We start from the raw sequence: 19,464 nt of genomic DNA on the forward strand, positions 1-19,464 counted from the left end.
TTTTTTTTACTTCATTTTCGTTCAACGGTAAACTAACGAGCCGAGAGTAATAAAAGCATTCGACACGAACGGAGAGCAATCGATGGCTTTTTCCTCTTCTCCTTTTTTTCTTTCTTCTTTTCCCTTGTCTCTTTCTCTCTCTCTCTCTCTCTCTCTCTCTCTTTCTTTTTTCTGATTTTAGTTTCTCGCAACGATAAAAGCTTATTGAAAGTCGTCAGTCCGCCAGTTCGGCAGGAAGTTGCGTCGAACTTGTCGTCGCTCAATTGAAACGTCTTTGTCGCGAACTGGCGCAACCGCGACGATTTACATCGTGCCAGTAAAACGCGCTCGTCATTTAGTTCCGTTTATTTTTAGTCTGCGCCGCCGGCCGGCCGGCTCACAATAGCCTTTATTCGATTTGACGAAAGACCGGCACGCGTCACTCGTTTTCCGGAATGCTTACAGTGAAATTTAGAAAGCACGCCCGCATCTGCGTGATCGCGTGTCACACGCTGAATATGCATCGTCCCGAACGAGCCGATACGTGTGCACATGTACATACGCGGCTCGTCGACAATGGGGCAACGCTTCGTGGATTCCCTTCTTCTTCGTTTTCATCGCGCCTCCTTTTTTTTTTGTTTCCTCTCGTAAATTATATTCTCCCCGATACGAAGCACCTACATACATGCGTCTACGTTGCGAAAATACCGCAGCTATCGACGCTGTCCCGTATCATCGTTTTTCGCGTTTTCGTTCGCGACCTCTCCGACAACAGTAAGCCGCGCGTGCTTAAATCGATCGGAGCAATTCGCTAAGAGCACCGCCGATCGATTCGATCGGCCAGTCATCAAAAATTCATTTATTTGACGCGTTAGTCGGCAAACTTTCGTCCACTTACTACAGCGACGCTGCTGTTTCCCATCGACTCGCGTCGACGCAATTCGAGCGCAATTCCACCGTCTGCCAGAGGGGGCGATTCACGGCCAAGTCAAAAATCCCTGTTACACACGTCTCGTACTTCCTCCTCCCGGCTTAATTGCCGGAAAACACGGCTGGCAACGATAATCGGCCAAAAAAGGTTGATTAATCGACATGGGCGATATCCGTCTACACGGTTCTACACGATCGAAACGGTTAATTGGCCGAGCGGATCGCTCGATTAATCGATTAACCACCGAACGGTGTTTCTGCTAGGTGAAACGGGGGTTCTAGACCCGAGGAACCGATCCGAGATACAACCGCGTATCTTGCTCGCTCGTTTAATTGCCCCTATGCATCCGATCGTTCGACTCGGAGAGATCGATGACGATCTTATCGGACGAGCACACGGCCAACAGAGATCGTCGTACGATGGATCGGACGAATATTCACCAAACACGGATGCAAACCGGTACGTCACTGCTCAAAATGCAAGTGAACGAGGAAGGAACCGAAGTTCCCGTTTTCTTCGCAACATTCTCGACACCTGTCACGCGCTTTGAGCAAACAAATTTGGAATTTCCTTCCGTTACGAGGAAGATGTTGCTAATTTTGTAACAAGAAACATCGACCGTAAAGTAATCTCGATTTGAGACGGTAAATGGTTACCGTCGAAAATTGTCGCGTAGATGAAAGACTTCGGGAGGGCTTTACATCATAATGTAATGTCAGCAAATCACCGACGATATACGACTGCAATAAAATCACCGGGCGAAATTCACTCGGCGCGACTGTAGTCGGAGGGAAATAACATCGCGCGCCAGAGATGTATCGCAGGAGCCGGCATCTGAAACTACAACTATAAATTTTTCTAAATCTCCGTTTAAACTTCGCTCAGTTCGAACGGGCTCTTTCAAGAGATATCAGAACTTCGACTGCGGACCATCTTTCGTTGCTCTCTCCCGGCAACTTCCTCTTATCTGCGTTTGCCGAGGAATTTCGAAAACAGCTTCGCCTCCTGCAAGTTTCTCGTGCGAAGAATTTTATCGCTGAATTAACTGACATCTCGCTGCATACACTGCATATAGCTTCTCGATCGAAAATCCATCCTTCCACGATTCACGAATGAAAAAACGTCACGATGCTGGTGAAAAAAGTTCGCTGCTGCTCGGTCTGAAAAATTGACGCGAGCTCTTCGAGTCCAATGTCCTTGAAAAATTCATATGAACGCAATTTCTACATTCATGGATTTCACTCGAAAATCATTAGTTCAAAAGTTCACGTCGCGTGCCATTATTCTATAATAAATAAATTCTCGTCAAGGAGCGCGCGTGCTCATCCACGAGAGCGCTAGTTCGTTTTCGTCGGCGCACGCTTCCGCCTCTTCGCGTTTGTTCGCTCGTTAATCGCGAGATTTACGCGAAAGCGACGCGACAACATCACGGCCTGCAGCCAATCGTTTCTCGACCGGTCGCGCGCGGTTGCGTGCGTGCGTGAATGCGTGAGTCTCCTCATCGCGATTTCGCGTTCGTCGGGCGACCAGGCGCACGCAATAACCGCGCGCAAACTGTTTGGAAGAACGCGGCACACGATTCATCGAACGCGCATATATTTATAGCGGGCCGAGTTTCCACGAAGACTTTTCCTGGCGATGGATCCTAGCAGCGAAAGCCAGCCAACTCGGACCAGTTGCCCGACTGTTTGGGATTCTCCGCGGCCAACCGTGTCATCGGGATCGTGTTATTGTTGTTGTTATTATTGTTGTTGACAGTCGCGGAGGAATTTAGATTCGTTCGATCGGCAGCATCTTTATTTCTTTGGATGTCTTGATGAGAGAAATGGGACAAAAGTGAACAGGTTGACTGTCACGTTGGTCACCTGTTTCCTCGATGGGGCCATGGTGGTCGTCAGTGACCAGGGTGCTTCAAATGTCTCGAATAAATAAAATAAAATAAAACGAATATGGTCAACTAAAAAATTTTGAACGTCAAACTCTTCGTGTTCTTTTCGAATGAATAAAATAAAATAAGTATCGTCAACTAAAAGAGTTAGTTAACTAGAAAAATGTACCATGATTAAAGATTTCAATTGAAACGTTATATATTGTATTACAAAAACGAAGAAATAATCGCGACTCCCTAAGAGCATCATGTAGTAAACCTGCCTTGCGTGGCAGTCAACGTGTTAAAGACGAATACTTAATAAATGACTCGTGTTTATGATGTTGATGAGAGATTAAAGATAAATATTAGCAATGTTCGTAGATTGCATCGTAGATTAAGGAAATACTTGGCATTGTCGTGGGCAATTATTGCGTGAAAAGAGAGATTTTCTTTTTTAATTTGCTTCACGAGACGAATTGATCAATAATCGTGTGACTGACGTCACTGGTGGAAGTTTTAGGTTTTATTTAGTTTAGTATTAAATAAAATATCGTGGATTAAAATTGAAACAAAATATCGTGCAGCGAGAAGCAGAAGCCATGACGACTTGGCTCTAAGTTAAATGAAATTTCGACGATCCAAATGTTTGTTAATTATAAACGAAAAGAGAGTTAATTTGCCTGTCAATAACGCTGCAGTAAACGCCAAATTGCCGCCGCTGCGAATATTTCGATATAAATAATCGACCGGCGCTTCCATCTATATTTCGCGACGTGGTTCATTAACTCTGTTAATTATTACTTAATAATAACTTAACCTAAACTTTGAACAATGTCCCGAAGAGGATATCACGAACGGGGAGAAATTTGAAAATACCCCCGGTAATAAACGAACGTTCGTTTTAACAACTTAAACAACACGAAAGCTGCGGAATAAACCGGATACGTTCACAAAGTAAGTCAATTAGCATCGTTTATGAGTGAAACTTGAAGTGGCTGACAGAAATTGGCCTGCGAATATCGCATCGCGTTGCCATATCCTCGATGTTTCACCCAGCATCGAGGAAAAAACGCCAGCGCACGCAATGCGTCTATTAAACGCACTGCTTTATTAGTCCTTCTCAGGTGAAGTACACGTTTAAACGCAAGAGAACGAATCACTGTGCTTGCTATTACGCAATTTATTACTGGCGTGTATGCTGAAAAACCGTGCGGAATAATTAAGATGCCCTTATCTACCATTTTAAACGACTAGATTAAAGAAATCTCTCTCGCATTCAGATGAAAAGGAAGAAAAAAAAAAAGAGAAAATAACATAAAATATTGATTCGACGTAATTAATCATCCAACAGTTTAGTTAGCACCTTTTGTCGAATTCATCGAATCGAGTTGAACGTTCAACGTCAAAAAACATCACTGTACACTGCAAGTGAACACTCCTCGTATCTTACTTACGTACAGGTGTAACTTTTCCCGAATGACAATAATCCGATTTCAAACATAAGCAGCGCCAATAAAGTTTCAAGAAACGACGATACATTCACGAAGACTTCCCGCTGCGAGTGTCGTGAATCGCGGATATATGAGTCGAAGAAAGGGCGAGAAAAAAGTCGGATCTAGTAACGGTAGCAAAGCTCCAAAACGGAATAGAAAGCGGACGGTTGCGCGTTCGTGAAATGCGACAACATTATTCAGGCATCATATAAAGTTGCCAGGATTATCTGTCGGCGAGCTGGCACACAGAGACGAGCCGGACGACATTATGAGGCTCCCATGTAAAATTGCAATCAACGTTGCGCCGATCGTTCACCTACGACTAGTCGATTCTCACATGTCTACATACCGAACCCGCCTACGTTTCGCTCGCGCGCTGCTCTCACGCTTTATTTCATGCGAATCATTGTGCCGGAGAACAAACAGAAATGAAAAAAAGAAAAAGAAAAGAGAAAAAAACGAACGAACGAAAGGCGAAAAGTCGGAGAGAGAGAGAGAGAGAGAGAGAGAAGAGAGAAAAAAAGGAGCGAGTGTTAACATTTCCTTTGATTTTATCGTTATGTAACGTTCCTTTTCCTCGGGAAGTCTGAACGTGCTCAGAACGCACCAAGTCCTCATATGTTCGCAATCGTATCGATATTGAATTGCGTAATGGCACGCTTACGATTCGCTCGTGAACTTTCGCAAGCTGTATCCTGCATGTTTATTGTTTTTTCTCGCGTGGAAATTTCTTTCCATACTCTCAGCCGGGATAATATTCTACGTTCGTCGTGGCATTTCGTTTCGTTCGTTTGAATTTGCATTTGATTTCAATCACGAGGGAGGAACGAAGAGTTTATTTATTAAAGAGAGAGAAAAAAAAAGACAAAAATTGATAAGAAATAAAGAAATCACGCGTGACATTGCACCTTTCAGAAAAAAGATTCACGTATGATCGAAAAAAGTTCCAGTCATTCGTATAAGGAGATTACACGGTTTTAACGATAAAAAAAAAAAGAGAGAATGAGAGAGAGAGAAACAGTATATAAAGCAATGTTTGCTTTTGTCCGTTTTATTATATCGTCTAGCTAACGTCCAAGCACAGGTATTTTAAGCGCGGAATGTGATGATAAAAGTAGAAACTAAACAATTATTTTATTGACGACGTCTGTCTAAAAGTTATATCTATTACTGGATCTTTCCATACGCTGTTTAAATATAAAAAGACAAATTACAAAAATAATTATCCCGATTCGAAATGCAGCGCCCGAGACGAGAAAAATATCGCGCGCAGCTATAACAGTTTAATATAGATATCGACCCATGCGCGTCTGTGCACTGAAGTCTGTATTCACTGAAAGATCTACTATTTCACGTGGAAACGTGTACAGGGAACTGAAAATACGAATGCAGCAACGGGGACTGATGCACTTCGGTATATTTCGGCGGAATATAACACGGTGGAGCGTCTTCGATAATTAAATACCTCGCAATTTTACGAACGCTGATATCATTCCCGATAATTAACCGTAAAACGTTACAACTGCGAGCCGATTTTCCAATTTTCATCGGCGTGTACGTGTCACGGCGAGCATCAAGCAACGAGCAGGAACGAGGAAATTGATCGTTCAACAACGCTGGACGATATTTCACGTCGGCGGGTGGTATATTTTTAGCAATAGTTCGGTAAACGAAAAAAAGAAAACGGAGATTCTCGGGAAAGGCGGCGATCGATCGTGTTATCTAGCAAACAAGAAAATAACACGAATGAATCGGGTAAATGTCCGACTTGTACGGGAGGGTGAGAACAAAGGTGCTTCTATTGATTATCTCAAAATAACTCGCACGGACTTGGTAATCACGCCGGAGGAGGGACGACAACGGGTCAATCTTGTAGTAGCTATGTAGTAGTTTTCATATCCGGAAGTCTCGCGACGTTGTCCGACCACGGAGAATCGTGTCAGCCATATGTCACACTCCACCATTTTACACGCCACCATACCATATACCACACGCCGCGTATATAAAATAGGTTATTAGCGCTTTGCCTTTCAATCTGTGCCTCTTTTCAACACCTCTCTCGGAGAGAGTTCATCTACATCTTGTCTCTCAACGGATGTTTCAATTACTTTGAAATACCATATTCTCAAGTTCTCCGATTCACGAAGACAATTTTATCGTCGCTGTCCACTGGATATTATACGTCACGCGTCTGTGTGACTTTCGAGGAACGTGAAATTGTAAAACTCATCAAAAACTAAAAGAAATAGACCAGTTCAGAGAGAGAGATGCGCACAGTGTTGGCCGTACACGTTTGACGAAAGGATTACCGGACGGGCGCGCTTCTCGCGCGCGATGTTTACCAGCGGTGTTTTCAACGCGCCTACGTGTTTTTCCCCGGCTAGTTTTTCCGTCTCGTTAATACGTCAACGCGACGAGGCTCGTCGTGCGCCGAGCGTAGACACGGAAATTTTTAGAATACTGAGAAAGTCACGAGGCACGCGATGGACGCGATTCGAACCGACAACAACCCGTGGCAGTCGAAATAGAGTGGAAGTTCGAGTAGAAATAGAATCAGTCGGTTTCGAGTTCGTAATGCGAGTCGCGAGAGCGTGAAGCGTCTTCCGAAATGTAAAGGGGGAGGAGGGTGCGTTTGGTGGGTGGGCACGATTGAAACTTTTCCAGACAGAAAAAGAAGCGAAGAGAGAAAGAGAGAGAGAGAGAGAGAGCGCTCTTTCTCGGAGAGGGTAAGGGGGCCGACCTAGCCGTTTGAAAGAGCGCGCGATGTTTGACATTTAGCGCGGTGAAAATGGATTGAGATATGAATTTTGAAAAACGCAATCACCGCAGCTGTTTATCCTGAAAATTTCAGCTCTGACCGACTGACCTGCATCGGCCGGCCCTTGCACGTACGTAACGTGCACGCGTTCCTCGTCCTCCTCCCCACCCCGCGTTGCATCCACCCCTTTATACATCGCCCGATACTCTGAATCATTGCCATCTTCGAAATTCAAATTCGATCGTTCGTGCATATTTCAGCAGACGAACTTTATTACACGCGTTGTCATCAAACAAAAAAGAGAGAGAAGATGGGACGACAGCAGGCACACTGTCGAGGCCTCGATTTTGCGAAAATCGCAAAGTTGTCCTGGCACTGAGCGGAAGAGGCGAGCACATCATTGTTTGTGCTTTTCATAACGCTCCGGTTGTCGCGACGCTCGAGCGTAGCTAACCGTTCGAGACGACGACGACGACGACGACGACGACAACGACACGACAACGAGGAAAAGTCGACAATGACGACCGCGTACATGCTCGCCAGCGTGTCACGATAGGCTAGTTACAACAATGTAACAAACCGATAGACGCCCGCCAAAGGCTGGATAATAACTGGCTCGCGTTACCATCGTGGAACATTGCCCCTCTCGGGCAATTTGTATCCCGCTTGGGTGGAACGAGGTGACAGTTTGCAATGCTACGAACGAGAGGATGACAACGCGGACGATTCGTGACGATCGTTACGCGTTACGTAAAGGGGGAACGGGCGGATAATGATTTAGACGTAACCGACAGAGAGAAGCGGACTGCAGTGACGTTTCGTTTCGTTTCGTGTGCACGAGCCTCACGAAAAAATCGCGGAACAGGCTGGCTGCGGAAGTTAAAAAAAGCCCAGCGTCTTTCTTCGCCGGCCGGCGCTTTCATCCCGCGGCCTCTGGCTTCATTTGCATGCACAGAGACGCGCGCAGTTTTGTAATCGTTGAATACGCCAGAGATATCGCTTTACTTTTTAACGGAGGTAATTATCTGAACGACGGCAGGATCGCTTTGTATCTGCTAAACCGTGACAGAAGAGCTTATTTTAGCATCGCTGGTTAATCGTCTAAAGAATTTTCGTTGGGACGTCGCTGTCGTTCGCGACGCTGTGTTTGAATATTCGATCGTTGCTCTTTTCTACTTTTAATTACTTATCAAGTGGGACCAGTGAATCTGACGAGACTTGATTCGCCAAATAAAAATGCCACGAAAGATCATTCGCTCGGGGTATTCGACGATTCGTCGCCGATCCCTGTTTTAAAATAACTTGGTAACATTTTACGAGCGTAACATTCCACGAGGCGTTTCATGGATTTACATTTTCAGATTTACTGGCGTCCGACGCGAGTAAAAGAAAAAAAGGAAACAGAAAAGCAAGGAACGATTGTCCGCCCGAGGCGTCGTCCGCGCTTCGAACTCGAGCGTAGCTCGAGGCTCGCAACGGAGGAGTAAGTGGGTGTCGAAAAATCGAGCGGTGGCGCGCGAATCCGCGTGACACCGCGCGCGCTTCCGTCCATCGAAGGCGAAGACGACGACGAAAGTCGTGGAAAGTGCGCGACGATGACGATACGTGCATGCGTATGCCGCACGCCGCTGCGCCGCGAACTGCAACAAGGGGGGCTCTCTCTCTCTCTCTGCCGAACGACATAGTGGGAGAGTGCAACTGCCAGTGATACGGAGAGAACCTCGTGTTACGACAGAGACGGAGTGACCGGTCGACTCGCGAAAGAGAGAGAGATAAAACCGTCCAGTTGGTCGAAGAGAGAGGCGTAGAAAACGGCGAGAAGCGACGAGAGAGGCGAGCTCGCGGAGAGACGGAGGAGGTGTAGCAGAAGAAGGGGCGAGAGAGAGAGGAGGAGGAGGAGGAGGAAAACTGACGAGGGAGAGAAAATGCAGGGAGGAAGACGGGGAAAACGTGGAGAAAGAGGGAATCGGGGAGACCGACGTACGACGGAGGAAAAAAGAGGGTCGAGAAGAAGATGGGAGACTGGGGTGGCAAAAGCGAGAGAGAAAGAGACACACACACACACACACACACACACACACACACACACACACACACACACACAAAAGGGAGGGGGGCAGAGGGAAGACGAGAAGGGTGGAGGGAACGACGAAGGGTGGCGAGAGGAGAGGAGAGGGGGAGTTGTGCGCGCATCGGCGTGCACTGCACAGTGCATGCACCTCCGAGAGGTGTGGGTGAGATACGCGTTTGTGTTGGCACGAGCGTGTAACTGGGTCGCGGGTTCGACAACTTCAGCCAAGGCTGCTCGCGCAGCGGTTCTCACTCACCGCTTCTGTCCGCGCGATTTCCCTACCGATTCTCCTCCGTTCTTTTCGATCCTCCCGTTTCTTTCGATCTTTTTCCTTTTTCGTTTCTCTCTCTCTCTCTCTCTCTCTCTCTCTCTCTCTCTCTCTCTGTCTGTCTGTCTTTCGTTCGACGGTGAAATTCTACGGAAGTTACGCGAGCAAACAACAACAACAACAACATGAACGCGCAATCCGCGCGCAGGCAGATAAATCTGTCGGCGTTGTTCCGACGAGATCGGGAAGACGCGTGGCGCATCCGAAACGCGGACGGCCTGGCCAGTGTTCGTCTTGCAACTGCGGCGGCGTTTTAAATTTCACGTCCGGTACGAATTACGGTAAAAATAACCGGTCACGAGAGCGCGCGTTTCGCCGGTTCGCGGAGGATACGTCGATCGATACGATCCACCGCGAACGCGAGCTTCCCTTTTCTCTCTTGCCCAGACTTAATTGAGGAAACACGATGCCGCGAACGTTGCTGCCTCTACGTTCCAGCCGTTTCCTTTTTTTCTTTTCTTCTTCTTCTCTATCTTCTCTCCTATTCTTCTAGTATTACACTCCTAGGCAACTCGATCGACCATCAACCTACAATCACTGTCCACCGATTGTTCGCCGTTTCTCGAACGTTGCGCGATTTCGGTTCTCTTCGAGTTCCTCTTTACCACGACGCACCTGGAGCATCGACGACGCGATCTTGCGCAAGCTGGTTTTTCCATGAAAAGCTGCTTACTTCTATTTCAGACGCGCGACCGTGTACGCGTTCCTCGTTATTAAACACATGGCGTAGAAACCGCACGACATGTTTGATTTTTGGTTTAAACGAGAGGTTCGAGCAACTACATATCACAGACAAAAGTAAAGGACATCATTTATACCTCGTTTACCGAAGCGAGTTCACACGTCTGACTGCGCATGCTACTGCCGTCTACTGAATCTACTTGCATCGGCTCCGATTCTTGCACGAGCGAAACACATCGATCGCAGAGAGAATCAACGGCGATTCCTCCATGATCTCCAATTAGACGAAATTCAATTACGCGTGTGAACGTGTGGAGGAAGGAACTTCGATCGCAGCCTAAGACGGTGAAAGATCGGAGAGCCGAGGCAGCTGGACGAACATCGAGTGCGAGCACGTTGATAGCCGTGGGTTTCCACGTCTAGGGTTACCTTGGCAGCGTGATTTAACGAGGCTCGCGTAAAACAACGAGAGGCCGCTTTAAGGAGACGGAACACCGTGAATGCAGCCGGGAAACTTTGCGTCACGCCGCGCATTATCATGAAAGCGCACGCTCTTTTTATTGGTTCGCCGCCGTCACGTTATTGGAGATCGACGACACGGTTTGTATGTACATATTTATCGTCGGGTATTATTCGCCGATGTTAAGCACAGTCTCGCTCGTCTAGTCGCGAACCATTGCAAATAAATAAATGCGTGTACGTCAACTGTTCACAGAAAGTCTCCGGATACTTAGCTGGCAAGCGAGTGCTTGGGTACAATATTTAGCACAGACGTAGATCGAAAAGCGGAGCTGACACATGTCGCGTTAGAGAAGAAAGCTAAATTGAGTGAATGAGTGGAAAAGCCTGTACATAGTCGTGCATTTTTTGTCACGTACACAGGTTTGTGAAGATCGGTAGAATATTTTTCAGTCGAGTATTTCTGTATCTCGCAAGCCGTGTAATATTGGATATTTCGCAGTAAAATTTCTATCAACCTGGGAGGTCAAAATGATGGTTGGAAGGGAATTTACCAACGTTCAATATAGAGAAGATTAGCCATCGGAAACTCTCGATATTAATCTCTATCGATTATCGTCTCCGAGATATTTTAAATGAAAAGATTTCCTGTGCAAACGATGTACTATGTACGTATCGTACGAATAATTTCTACAACTTTGTACTTTGTTCGAGAAGCTGGCAGGATTTACTTGTTTTATTAATGAAAATTTCATCAGTATTCGTAGCTAACTCGAGAACTCGTAAGATTTCTCTGACTTTTGACATATCAGTTCACAATTGCGTAGAAGAGGAGGGGGTCTATATCCAACGAGGAATTCTGAATTCTGTGCAAGGAAAAAACTGGCTTTTCTATAACGTGGCATTATCTTACCAACGACATATATTATAAAATTAATTTTTCAGTTTCAATTTACTTTCGTTTCGACATTTCGTCACGTTTCCAACAAATGTCCATGTCGTATTTCCGGAAGATCGTTCGAGTTTTATCGCTTTTCAATTACTAACGATTACAAGCTAGTAGTGTCGCCGGAGTGTGATTCGCGCGGACTCATTGGATTTTAGATAGTATCAGACTACGCTCTTGCTGTATTCTCGGTTTTTACGGTCGCGTTGAAAGTAATATTGCTGAAATTGAGTAAACGCTTTCTTCCTTGAACGTATAATTCTTGACAAATCACGTATTCGCGTATCGATCTTGGCGTTCTTCTCGTTACATAAATCCCCGAACGTTTCGTTAGTTTCAATTTCGCGGGAATTCCCGTTCGATTCGTCGACGTTCAAGTCGAAGGAGAAAGATGTCGGATCGTTCTACCAAAATTAATTTCGATTTTCCACGGAATTTAATATACTCGAGGTGGGAGGCGTGTGTGACGCGGGAAAAAATAGGAGCACAGACATTAAGGAAGTATTTTCGCCGCACGAGAGTTTAATTCGCATGGTTTTATTACGTCGCGTAACTGGAACGCGTATGATCGAAGAATCGGAGGAATTCCTCCCGAGCGGAGAGTATTAATATTAATACTTCGTTCACGCTTCGCGGGAAATATTTGAGAAATATCTGTGTGATAATGTTGCGCAGCGTAGTGTCGCGATTACAAAATCGAAGAGATTTCTCCTTCCTTCGGCATTCTAAATTAAACTGTACAGAGCCTTCGTTAAAGCTGTCTCGGTCGGGTTAGATTTAATTATCGTCAAACGGCATTGCCTATGTATAAGATGCAGAAATTACCTTTGATCGTACATTTCCATGGAAAAATATTCATTGACAGAGGTTTTTCAACTTCGACCTACCGATCGTACGTAATCATCGCGGTGTTTTATCTTCGATACGCGTGGCAATTAATTAATACGTTAAGAACGGTCTCTGCGATATAACGCACTTCGTAACGAACCTGATCCTTCATCGTGCAGCTTTGCACGAACAGCGCGAAACGTGTTCGAATCGAAGCATGTCCGAGCAAAAGTTCAACCCCCGAGCCTTCCAACTCTCAGTGTCGATCAAATTTTTTTAAATTCGGGCCAATTTACAAAAGAAACAAAGAAACAGAGAACTTCCGCGAAGCGTTGTGCAAGGCCATACTTTAGATTCATCCGCTAAATAGAATGAATACTATACTTTTACGTACCATCGCGTATCGCGTGTATTTCCATACGTTTAAAATTCGTACGAACGTATTTTCGTATAAACGTTCAAAGTCCACTAATAAGCACCGTATAAAGGAAATTTCCTTCAATTTTAACACGCCAATTTTCCTCGAAACTGTACGATAATGAGAATTACACCTAGCATCGATATTTTTAAAACTACAGGCAATAAGCTCGACATGTTCGAATATTGCAATATTGCTTACAATGTTCAAACTATTTGGAATCAAACGTGAAAGTTGAAACCAGCATACCAGAGTTAAGATCTCTTGAACTGAACAAAGCTACGCGACCAGGCAATGCGTTGAGACTCCAAAAATCGCGTCGCGCGTTTTTACCGACAGGAGAGGAGAAGAGTCAAAAAGAAGACGCGAGAGAAACTTTAACAATTACCCGAGCTTGCTGAACGATCATCGAAGGAATTCGCCGTACAGAGGACAACAGACAAGATTCATGGCGGTTCATAGTTCGCGAGGCGAGGCTGGCGACGCGAAACGAGGCGAGACGAGCGCGAAATCCGCGTGACACGATTACGTCAGGCGTCAGGTTTTCGCGGTGGCGCGCGGGGACCGGCGCCGCGGGAAATGGCGCGTTTTCGCCCCGTGTTTTCCTACGTGTACGCACGTAGGTACACGTAGTTGCGTGTATCAGCAGCCCGGTGAACGTTGCGGCGAACACGCTCGAGAATCGAACACGTTTGCGCGAGAATCCGAGCGGCGTCGTCGCACTCACGCAGGATGCAATTACGTAAAACGCGCGCGAGCCGTCTCTCTCTTTTTTTTTTTTTTTTTTTTTCAGCGGCCGCGCGAGGCGAAAGCGGCAAGTTCGCGTACTCGAGCGCGAAATCGCGCGCCGCGACGAAACCCGCAGCGTCGCGACGCGGCCGCCGGGTAAACACGACGATCGATTTCTGCACCCTGCCCTGCCCTGCCCTGCTCTGCCCAGCCCAACTCCACGCCAACCGACGGACTTGCAGAAAACTTTTCTCTGCCGCGCGCTTTTCCTCTTCTCTCTTTCGGCTGCACTCCTCTTCCATTGTAGTTGCGCGACCGGCCGATTTCGAGGATAAAGCAACCGGCTTAATCGAACTTTAATTACACGCAACGCTGATGATATATATATATATATATAATATGTAATATAATATATATATATATAGAGTTATTTATTTTTATTTAATCCTTGCCTACTAGGCTTAGAATGACTTCCAGTCTATATCTTTGTCTTTTCGCTGTATGGTGGGTTACATTTATTTTACACCTATTTTCTTGCCCTAATCTAAATATCTTACTCTAAGTATGTATATATATATCTCACCTATAATCTTACCTTAAATATATATATATGATTAGGGTAAAGAATATATATATATATAATTGTTTCGTTATGTAACGACGAGTGGCCACGAACAATGGAGTAGTTCGCACGAGTTTGGGGAAGATATTGCGGCGAGTCCGGTTTCGAGGAAGAAAAGTTTCTGTAGTCTTTCCTCTTCAATTTATTTCTGCAATCGTATCGCTGATTTTGAATTCCTCACTAAAGGATTTTAATTCGAAAGACACTTTCGCGATTTCAAACTTGACCGTCAAGTTAGGAAAGATATCGAGAATCTTCGAACGAAGAGTTTCAAGTTCAACAACCCAAACAAGGGGAATTTGATTCGTTTTTCGCCGGTTAAAAGCGTTGAGGGTTACCCTTCTTTTTCTACGATTAACTGAGTTCTCCTAGCTAGCAACAGAGCGGAGAATTAATAATCACGATGAATAGCTTCGAGGATATTTTCCCCATTTTCTTCAAGAATTTTTCAGCGAACGTTACGATACGTGCGATTCGCGAGCAATTTAATCGAAAACGGCTGTGCTATCACAATCCTGCCTCTTCAAACATCGATAAACAAACACAGATATACCACAAAGAGGATTTCCGCGATATTCATCAGAAGCTTCACTGCACTTCACCCAGCACGAACCCAACGTCGTTATATCGACGTCCACATTATTCGATTATTATTTTAAAATTATCCGGCCGAGTCGTTCCGAGAGATGAATGTGTGCAACTCGGTTAATTATACGAAAAGCCTGGCCATACATTGTCCGTCTCTTCCCACGGTTTTAGGACGACCCCGCTAAAAATACCGGGGAACCGTTAGAGTAACGCCACGAAGCATTATTCTAACTTCACAATTCGTGTCGGAACGCCGCAGACTTTAATGATCATGGTTGTATGGTGATCACGTCATACCAACAGTCACAAGTCGTAGTCATAGCCGTCGCGGACTCGCCTTACGCAATCTTTATCGTCTTCGTCTCGAGCTCACACAATGCCCTCGGCTCCTTTGTCTTTTCCACATTCGGTCATTTTCAAAGATATACACACATTCACCGTTATGAAATATCACGGCGTGTACGACTGATACGACTGAGGCATTGCAAATCGGCCTGGTCCCGAAAGATTCGCCCAAATCGCACGATTTTCAACGGAAAGGAAGAAATAAAATCGTAGAAGTTTAAGTGTTCGATTAATTGTTCCGAACCTCGTACACGGCCTCGAACCAACTCGCCGGATAATGGCTCGTCAGTGGCTCGAACACTTTCGTTGCGAAATGTCCTCGTGTGACAAAGAAAAAAAAAAAAAAAAGAAGAAAAAAAGAAAAAAAAATACTGCCAGCGTTTTGCGAGAGACGTCGTTACGTTCGTAACGATCAGGAGGAAACAAGGAGCGAGAAAGAGCGGTCGAAAACGTCGTGCCTATACGCGCATGTAACACCGTAGAGCTCTGGTTGCATAACGCTGCATCCGATTCTCTTTCTCCGTCCGCTCGCCTCTTCGCCCCTGTTCCACGTTCTGTGCCTTCTGACGTGACACCTGCTCTCGCGCAGCGCGCTGTCGCGAATTTCTTTTTCTTTTTTCTTTTTTTTTTTTTTTTTTCCACCGCGAATCGGTACAATGCGACGTTTCCGAGGATTCTGCGCTCGCGTTTCTGGCTCACATTTACGTCCGCTGTCACCACCAACGCGGTCCACCAACCCATTTTTCCAGTTTAGACGAGATACGTCTGTGTCTTTTATTACTCTCCATTTTTTTCTCCCCTCCCCTTTGGTATGAAAGAGCCTTCGCGAAACACGACGTTTCAAAGGGAAAAACGAGCAAGGGAGATACACGCCGGTGAAAAGAGACGAGAGAACTCGAGGTGAATTCGAGTGCAATTAGAGAATTCGAGCGGTAATCGCAAATTCGTAATCTGCCGCGAATTTTTATCGCGTTCGCCTATGAGCCACGCTGACGACGATCGCGTCTAACGTGCGAACTAATTAACGATGCATTGCCGATCGCGTTAACGCGTCGCTCTCACGAAAATTCTCGTCCGTCGATGCTTTTCGAAAACGAGGCGGAAAGATGTCCCGAGATCATTTCAATCTCGTCGGAAGAATCGTAGTCTAATTAAGCAACTAAGTCAAACCGACGAGAAACGGATAATTGTACAAACAGCTGAACTATTTTGTTCAATCGTAAGTCACTTGAATCCCAAGTCATCTGCGACTTTTAAAAGTTGTAAAGTATTTTCTTCACTGAAAGTTTATCTTATTATTTATTATTTTCTTCTCAACCGACGCGAACGAAAAAATAAGAAAAATTACCGAGAATTACTATTCGACTCGAACGATCGCCTCTCTAAAGACATTCAAAACGTGGCAAAGAATTATGCTCCTCGAGCGAGTCGCGACTCGATCTAAAAAAAAAAATCATTTCTAGGCTCGTTAGAGCGGATCGAATCGATACACCTTGCGGGGCAGCTCGCTAATGAGTCTAACGACTGAACCGCGCGCGAACAGAGACGCATTCAAATGGTCACATCTAAATTGGTAACGAGTGGTGGTGACTGAGCCAAGAGTGCCGCTTTTGCGATGCTGCCCTACATCGAATCGTAACATGGCAATGAGCCGACCGACTCGGGAATCGCCGGTCGATAATCTTTCTTCCTATCAGCGCCTTCCTGCCACACGCTTAAATATTGAGCTTCCCATCTCTCTACCGCCTCGCCCTCTCGCCCGCGTTGATAACAGCGGCACCACCGCTGTTATTTCAATCCGAACCGTTTCGCCACCGGCCACGTGGTACTCCAGTTTTCTTTTTTTTCTTTTTCTTTTTTTTTTTTTTTGTGACTCACCTGTTAAAGCGTATCGAGGAAACATATAGTGTCTATGATCTAGAATTTAGACCGGATTGTACACGTTTGCTTGTTGGATCGACGTACAAGAAGCGATAGCGAAGCGTCATTATCTGTAGTTTTTTAAGGTATAAGATAATAACGGGAAGAACGGTCGCGTTAAAGTTGACGATCCCGTTCCCGGAACGCGAACTGCGGAGAAATTAAAAAAATTTTCCCCGCCGTCGTTAGAAACTTGCTCGTAAAACTTCGGTTTTCGTCGCTGATTTTTCCACGTGGCAGTTCTGCGCGGAATAAACGACTACTTATAAGCGATTATCAATAGGCGAGAACTTTCTCGTACAGTGGAGCGAGAATGTGTTTTCGAACGTGTTGAGGGATTAGTAAGTTTATCGGCTCGGCCGTAGCAATTGCCATATCCACGTTCTTTCTCTCTTTTCCGTGAGAATCACGGTTGCCTCGCTATCACGATGATCCCTCCTGAGGTTACTTTGTAATTTCACGCCGTGTCCCGTTAGAGCGGATCGTCGATCAATAATTAAAGAAACGCGATCCACGTGCAATCGATCAGAAACTCAAAGTCACCTAGTGTTCTATAGATCTATAGAAAATTTAAGAAATTCTTAAATTAACTAAAAAATTACCATATATATTACTGGAGATGCAACATCAATTTTTGAATTAATAATAAAATCAGCGATGAATAACATACGTTCTCGCTCGTGTACGTGATTTTTACCTACAAGAACGATTACTGCTTTTAACAAACAAAAAGGAACAAAATATTATCGACGATACAGCATCAACTTTTGAATTAATAATAAAATCAGAGACTAATAAACGTACTTTTACCGCGGACGCACGTGTACAGGTCGATATCGTCGGCGGTGGAGACGATCTCGAGGTGCAAAGGTTAGAAACGTGATCGCAAGTGGAGGCAGACCGTGTTGGTCCGACAATGGGTTCCGCGATATCGAGATATCCCGCTTTAAGGAGATTCAGCGCTGCTCCCGTCAGCCAGCCGCGTACAACACACACACACACACACACACCACATACACACATACCGTGTTATCCTCGCAATTTTCTCGTCGTGGAAAGGTGCCGCCGCTTGTTTTCCACCGACTCGCGTATCCGTGGCTAATATCGCTTGACCTATGGTTAATGCCAGTATCGCGAGCTCTCTCGTACAATGTACGTGCCGTATCCGAGTGCTAGGTACCGTTCGGCATTCACCGGGAATGCGTACCTTCGAAAACGTCGACGTGGAATTCTTGGTTACCGGCTTCAGCCTTCTACAGAAATTTCTGTAATGACGGTGGTAAAAGATGAGCGTGGTGTGCTCGGGTGTATCGCTGGCCAATTTATACACACGTGTCTCAAAGACGTTTGAATTAACAATTTGATTTAATCATTTGTTCGAATGGAAAATTTTACCACCAGAGTTTTTACGGAATGTTTTAATTTTTCAGAATGTTCACGTTGCTCGACTAATTTAAGCAGAGGGACGTAGAGGCTCGGGTGGAATGAAATTTTGAAGATGGGATTAGCGTGTTTGTGAATATGGATAGGGATGAATGTTCGTTGATACTTGTGCATTTTAGGTGGCTCGAATTGCAGACGTTTTAATGAATTTATGCTGAAGAGATGCGAATAAATTAATCGAGGCACTGTTCGAGCACACAGACCGTTAGAATAATGCCCAACGGATGGATGAAAAATTGAAGAGCTTAAAACGCGATCAAGGATAATTCGTAAATTTCTCACTATCCGTTGTTGAAACAACCATGTAAAAATTCGAGGAAATGCGCGGAATAATGGTACTCTCGCTGTGGTTATACGATTTATTAATTAAATTACGTTTTGCTCAACGTTACGATATTTTGATGTTACCGTGTACGTGCATTAACGACGTTATCGTTACGCAGAGATTTGAAAACCATTTGAATTCCGCGGATTCTGCGAATGTAACACGTCGTTTGAATGAAATTACGTAACGCGTCGGTTACCGTGAACATTTTGGTCGATATCGTAATATTTTGATGCAACTGCATCACGCATTGCATAATTCGTTGCGATACATTGAACGTGATATAACGTGACCACACAACGACGAGTTAATATTATATATATATATTTTTTCTGAAACAGGTAACAAAGTGGTAAATAACGGACGATATCGGGCTGTGGATATTTATAAACATGTCCATTAGGCGATATCAACGTCCTATTACGTCTTCGCGTCTCGATTTGTCGAATCATCTATTCCCATTCGTTTCATCGTTCAATTATCTCCGTCGTTTATGCACGCCTCGTCGCTCAATCGGTTTTTATCTGTTACGAAACAAACAACGTCCGCGCCTGGCGCATGTAAGTTGCAGCGTTACTTGCCCAAGACAATGAATCCGCGGGATCGATTCCAATCGAATCCGCGCGGCCCAATAAACCCAATGGGGAGGTGGAATCCCCACCCGTCGAACACCACCCATCGTGACCTTCTATACTTCATAATTTCACTTTTCCCGCGAAGGTTAAAAAAA

At 45.2% G+C, this 19,464-nt stretch overlaps 1 protein-coding gene and 1 long non-coding RNA gene across 3 annotated transcripts in view; one reads left to right on the forward strand and one right to left on the reverse strand.

The window, feature by feature from the left end:
- LOC122531785 overlaps nt 1–246 on the forward strand; it is a 21,581-nt gene extending 21,335 nt beyond the window's left edge. Inside the window, exon 3 of the long non-coding RNA XR_006307396.1 lies at nt 235–246. This is a non-coding gene — a long non-coding RNA (uncharacterized LOC122531785). The remainder of the gene's footprint in view (nt 1–234) is intronic.
- The window catches only part of LOC122531783 (probable nuclear hormone receptor HR3), a 72,816-nt gene that overhangs the window by 34,363 nt on the left and 18,989 nt on the right, over nt 1–19,464 (reverse strand). The window lies entirely within an intron of this gene.

The sequence above is a fragment of the Frieseomelitta varia genome, unplaced genomic scaffold (genome assembly GCF_011392965.1).
Source record: "Frieseomelitta varia isolate USP_RPSP 00005682 unplaced genomic scaffold, Fvar_1.2 scaffold_416, whole genome shotgun sequence".
Taxonomy (NCBI): Eukaryota; Metazoa; Arthropoda; class Insecta; order Hymenoptera; family Apidae; genus Frieseomelitta; species Frieseomelitta varia.